Source organism: Halyomorpha halys, unplaced genomic scaffold (assembly GCF_000696795.3).
Source record: "Halyomorpha halys isolate HHAL.00 unplaced genomic scaffold, Hhal_1.1 Scaffold559.1, whole genome shotgun sequence".
Lineage (NCBI taxonomy): Eukaryota > Metazoa > Arthropoda > Insecta > Hemiptera > Pentatomidae > Halyomorpha > Halyomorpha halys.
Window position 1 is genome coordinate 21,787 of NW_027113985.1, and position 4,995 is coordinate 26,781.

Consider the following 4,995-nt stretch of genomic DNA (forward strand, 5'->3'; position numbering starts at 1 on the left):
AGTTTCACTGTATATGGGTCATAATCTGAAAATGTGTAAATCATACGTTAAGAACTATCACACTCTTTTTTTTGTTGTAATATGGAAGCTATATTTCACCTCCAAAATAAATTTATATATAGTAAATAAAAAACTAAAAAAGATCGTTATTTCATTCCCTCACAACGACAGCCCCTAAGTAACGCACTTTAAAATTTGGTTTTAGATGTTCAATATAACACCTGTACGGGGAACCCCTAGTCGGGCTTAGAAACCCCGCGGTAGGCTTGGCGGTTGTCTTGGAAGAGCGTCCATATGGCCTCCCGGCTGCCGATGATCTTCCAGACTGTCAGACTGTTCTCTTCTCTCAGCTTCCCTCAACTTATCTTCCTTCAACTCCGGACCTCCTCAAATTCTGTCTCTTCCGTCCAGCTCTCTCAGGCTATGTCCATCCCGACTGTGTTCCTGAGACTCTCTACCAAACTCTCTGTCTTCCCCAACTCCGGGTCCGACTGTCTCCAACTCCTGACTGTTCCCTCTGACTGCGTCCAAAACCCTTTTGTTAATTTTCTCCCCTCTCCTTCTGACTCCTCCTTCTTTTGATTTCTGTCCTTTGATTGGTTCCTCTATTTTCAGAGGGGGTGAGAAGGTCCAATGATCTTCGACGAAAGTCGGTCTTTTTCCTACCTTTCATCTTTGAAGAAAGCCAGCTTCTGGCGGCTTATTGTATTTTTCCCGAGGTTTTTAGAGGGGCCCCGTGTGAGATAAGGGGTGTTTATTTGTTATCAATTACGGCGGCTATTTCTCTGTATTTTCTAATATCTAAACTGGCCACGTGCAAGATAAGGGCTGTTTGTTTGTTTAACTCTGCCTACACGGTCAACCGTTCCCAGAGGGTATATATATCTTTGTACATACAGGTATATACAGGTATAAAGGTATGTACAGGTATATATCTTTGTACATTTCTTTAGATCTGATGCCGACGGATTTTTGCCTAGGTCCGGCGGTATCTTTGGCACGCCGACAAAAGAAATTATTTTAAGTTAAAAAACTCCAGCTGGTGCCTCTCATACATATCACATGTTAAAGCGTGTTAAATGAAAAACTTATGTTAAATGGAGAAATATTTCCTTCTTTTACCATGTTAAAACGATATAACATGTAACATGGCTGAGAGTCTGTTATTAGGTCTGTTAAATGGAGAATGACGTCACGAAACAGAATAGCTGAGCTTGTTACCGTTTTATTTGTTGTGATGTTAAGTTACTTACTCGTACTTTGTGTTTTTTTTTGTCTTGTGTTTTGGTCTGGAAAAAAGACAATCAGTAGCCAAACTTTTACACTTATACTTTTCACTTATTTTAGGCATGTTGTAATAAATTGCTGTGATCAAAACTTACAAGTAAACAATAACATGAAGTTTTGGAAGGAAAGGTTACTACAAAAGTTGCCCAGAAAATCCATTAGAAGCTCTTATACATTTACGATTTAACATGACTTTAAATAGGGTTGCTCACAATGCTATACTAATAAAATTTTACATGGTAAAACATTTTACATTTAACACATCTTGAATACCCCTACTAGTGAAGGTACTATATCACTAATTAGACATGAATTTTCGCAGCTCGAAAATATCATTTTTCATTATAGAGATAAAAGTGAACTCTACTTAACTTGAGATAATGACCCATATACATACATATTTTTTATCAACAGTACTGCTTTATTGTCAACAAACACCAGGGCCCTGTTTCATAATAAAGTACAAACTAATATTATTAGTCTTGTAGATTTATCATAATTCAATTATACAGACTTGTATAATAGTAACTTGTACTTTAGTATTTTTTAATTCCTCTAATATCACTAATAGTCGTCCTTATCATGAAAAAAATAAGTATTAGTATTATTACCACACTAGTTTCAACACTTGTACTATGAACTAATACTATTAGCTTTCATTATGAAACAGGGCCCAGACTGTCATATTTTCATTAAAATGTTTTTAATAAATAAAGATATAACTAAAAATAAATAAGTAACAAAAATATATTGAACAATAAAAAAGATATCAAATTTGTAGCAAGCGGCCATAGATCAAAGAACAAATAAGCCCTACAACTGAATCCAAAGGGAATAACATAGCTGCCCTCCTTTTAGCATTGACCCAGAAAGGAGGGCACAACCCATTAGATTCCCTCCCTCTTACAACATTCGGCTAAAAAAGCCATTATTCCTAACATCAATCATTACTGGGATAACTTTCTTCTGCATTGCACAGCCTCATAGATTTTTATATTTTAGTTATATATATTTAGCAACAATTAGGAAAACAAAAGTTTCAGTTTGAAAACGAAGATTCCTATTTCGTGAGTGTATTAAATCTTCAATTTTTTCGAACTATTTATAAGTCCATAAAGAGTATTTTAAAATATCATATAACAAAATTTCAGTACATTTACGTATAAATTAAAACATTTTTCTCTTACGTCAAGAGAGTAGTCCTTATATTGATCTAAATTTTTTTTTCAAGCTATCTATATATATCAGTTGATCTCTTTTTAATAATAAACACTACAACGACAAGTGAAATTTAAGAGTGAATACTTGAGGTTGAAAACGATCAAGTAGTCGTCTCACTAAACTGTGGAAAAAAAATAAGTAGGAGAAAAACTGCTATCCAGAAATAAAACGGAAATTATGGCTGAAAAAAAGGCGTTAAAATATAACTGATCGGTTACAATACATAACAATGGCTTGAGCATCACCCTATAAATTGTAATGTTATTTAAATGTCCAAGAATTATAATTATAAAATTACCAAGCCAAAAACCATATCTCAGAGAGAAATACTTTATTTGGGAATACTACCCAAATACATCAGGTTGCTAAAGCACACAGCATACTTATCAATCTATGATTGATTCATATAATATATTTCAAATATTTTATTTTATTTCTTTCTATATTATTTTTCTTCCCTCTTTAAACACTAAGTTATATTTTGATTATTCGTTCTTTTTATTATTTTTTTTTCTCAACCCTATCTTTGCTATTCTCTCTCATATTTCTCTTCTCCAGGGTAATTTTATTATTATTTTAGACACTACTTACATATCTTATTATGTTAAGTCCATTACTCATCATTTATATTTTCTTCCGAACCTTTCAAGTTTCTTAAAAACTTTCTGTTTTTTAAGTTTTCATAATTAATTTTGTATAATTATTACTTCTATAATATTATATTTCGTCTTCTATTGTTATAATCTACTTCTACTGTTGTTAATAAACTACTTTTCTTTTTTTATAACTTATTCATTGTTATATATACTTCAAAATGTGTTTGTTTATTATTTTCCTTTATTTTTATGTTTCTCTAAGTGATGGCTGTTATCTCTTTTTTGTTTTTTTAGCTCTGATGAAGACCTGAAATTCAGATCGAAAGGTCAGCACAAATAAATAAGTTTTTGTTTATTTGCATTACTAGTTTATTTGTTTTGTTTTTTGCCCTAGTCTATTAAGCCTCCTAAAGTTTATTTTATTCCAGAAAAAACTATAATTTTCACTCATTTTACATTCGGTGCTCCATGACCTTAAAACTGAAGTCAAATTATTTTAAGTAAAATTCTGAAATGTGAGCTCTTTACGTTCAATGGTTCTCGAGGTAGTTTTTCAAAAAGAAAATTTTTCTTCCACATAATGGAAAATCAATATTTTGTGAATACATTTTGGCGAACATAATGGTTACTGACTACGTTGTAGTATATTAAACTAGCTTTAATTTGGATGCTAATAGTCATCTTTAGGTTTAATAGTTTCTGAGATATAGTTTTAGGGCTCATATTTACTCCGCTTTAAATAATGTTTTACTAAGGTTTTAGTGTTGTAGGTAGTTTAAAAGATATGGAACTCCGAGTGAAAAATTAATTTTTTGTAATGTGCTATTTTTTATTCACTCTAATCTTGATTGGTAGAGTCGTTAATTTTTACTAGTAAATATATATATATAGTTTTCATTAAAGTAATCAGAAATTTGGGATAAATGATTTTTTTTTTTCTCTTGCGCTCTTGAACTATATTTGAAGAACAAAGTTTATGTCGCTTGTTTTCATTTAATAGGGTTACTTTCCTATTGATGGTTCTCATAAACCCCTACGCTTTCAATGGTTTTAGCCTTTGTAAATACTGGGAGTACTTTGGTGACATCGGAACATTGGTATGATAAAGACCCGCATGACATGAAGAGCTCGGCCCACCTGCCCAGCAGGTAACATTATCTACGATCTGAAGAGAGGAAATAACAAATATAGAGCGGTGGGCGTCAAAGGAAGGAGTGCTACGAGGAAGGTATCGAGACTGAATCAATACCCTGGAAGTCATTCAGTCTTGGAGCCGTGCGAGCTGCTCAGGCGCGGGCCGACGTCACGACCAATGGCTGTTCGGGAGCTCGCCCATCGCCAGTCACCTAGAGGGTAGGATATCTCTCCGCTTCTGGCACCGTGCGAGGTTACCAACCTGAGGTAAGCCAGCTAACCGAAGTTTTTACAATCGAAATAAATCGAACAACAATGAAGGAGGACCAGGGATTGGCCGAGTTTTGTAATCCTTGAGCCTTCTCTGCTGCCCCAGTAACGATTTGAAAAATCAATTCATTGTCGTATCACCCCTTTCCAACTCCCGAAAATAATCTATATTTATTTATATGAAACTGCCTCTTGTTTACCAACTAGGCACATCGTTACTAATTAATTTGAAATTGTCATTACTGAAATTCAATGAATCTTATACAAAATCATATTTAATATAATTTTCTTATACATGCATAAACTGCGTAAAACCATTTTTATTATATTGTATTATTATTATTAATATATTTTTAAACACATATACAAAATTTAAAAAATATTATATTTTAAATAAGATTGTTCAATAGCACCAGTCACAAAATATTCCATATAATTAATTTAATTAAAAATAAAGTTAACACTAATAGTCGTCCTTATCATGAAA

General features: G+C 32.7%; 1 protein-coding gene across 1 annotated transcript in view; it reads left to right on the plus strand.

Moving 5' to 3' along the window:
- The first annotated feature begins 4,379 nt into the window (after window positions 1-4,379).
- Window positions 4,380-4,995, plus strand: part of Rab3 (RAS oncogene family member Rab3) — an 8,849-nt gene continuing 8,233 nt past the window's right edge. Inside the window, exon 1 of the mRNA XM_014426196.2 lies at window positions 4,380-4,505. The gene's annotated coding sequence lies outside the window, so the exon portion shown is untranslated. The remainder of the gene's footprint in view (window positions 4,506-4,995) is intronic.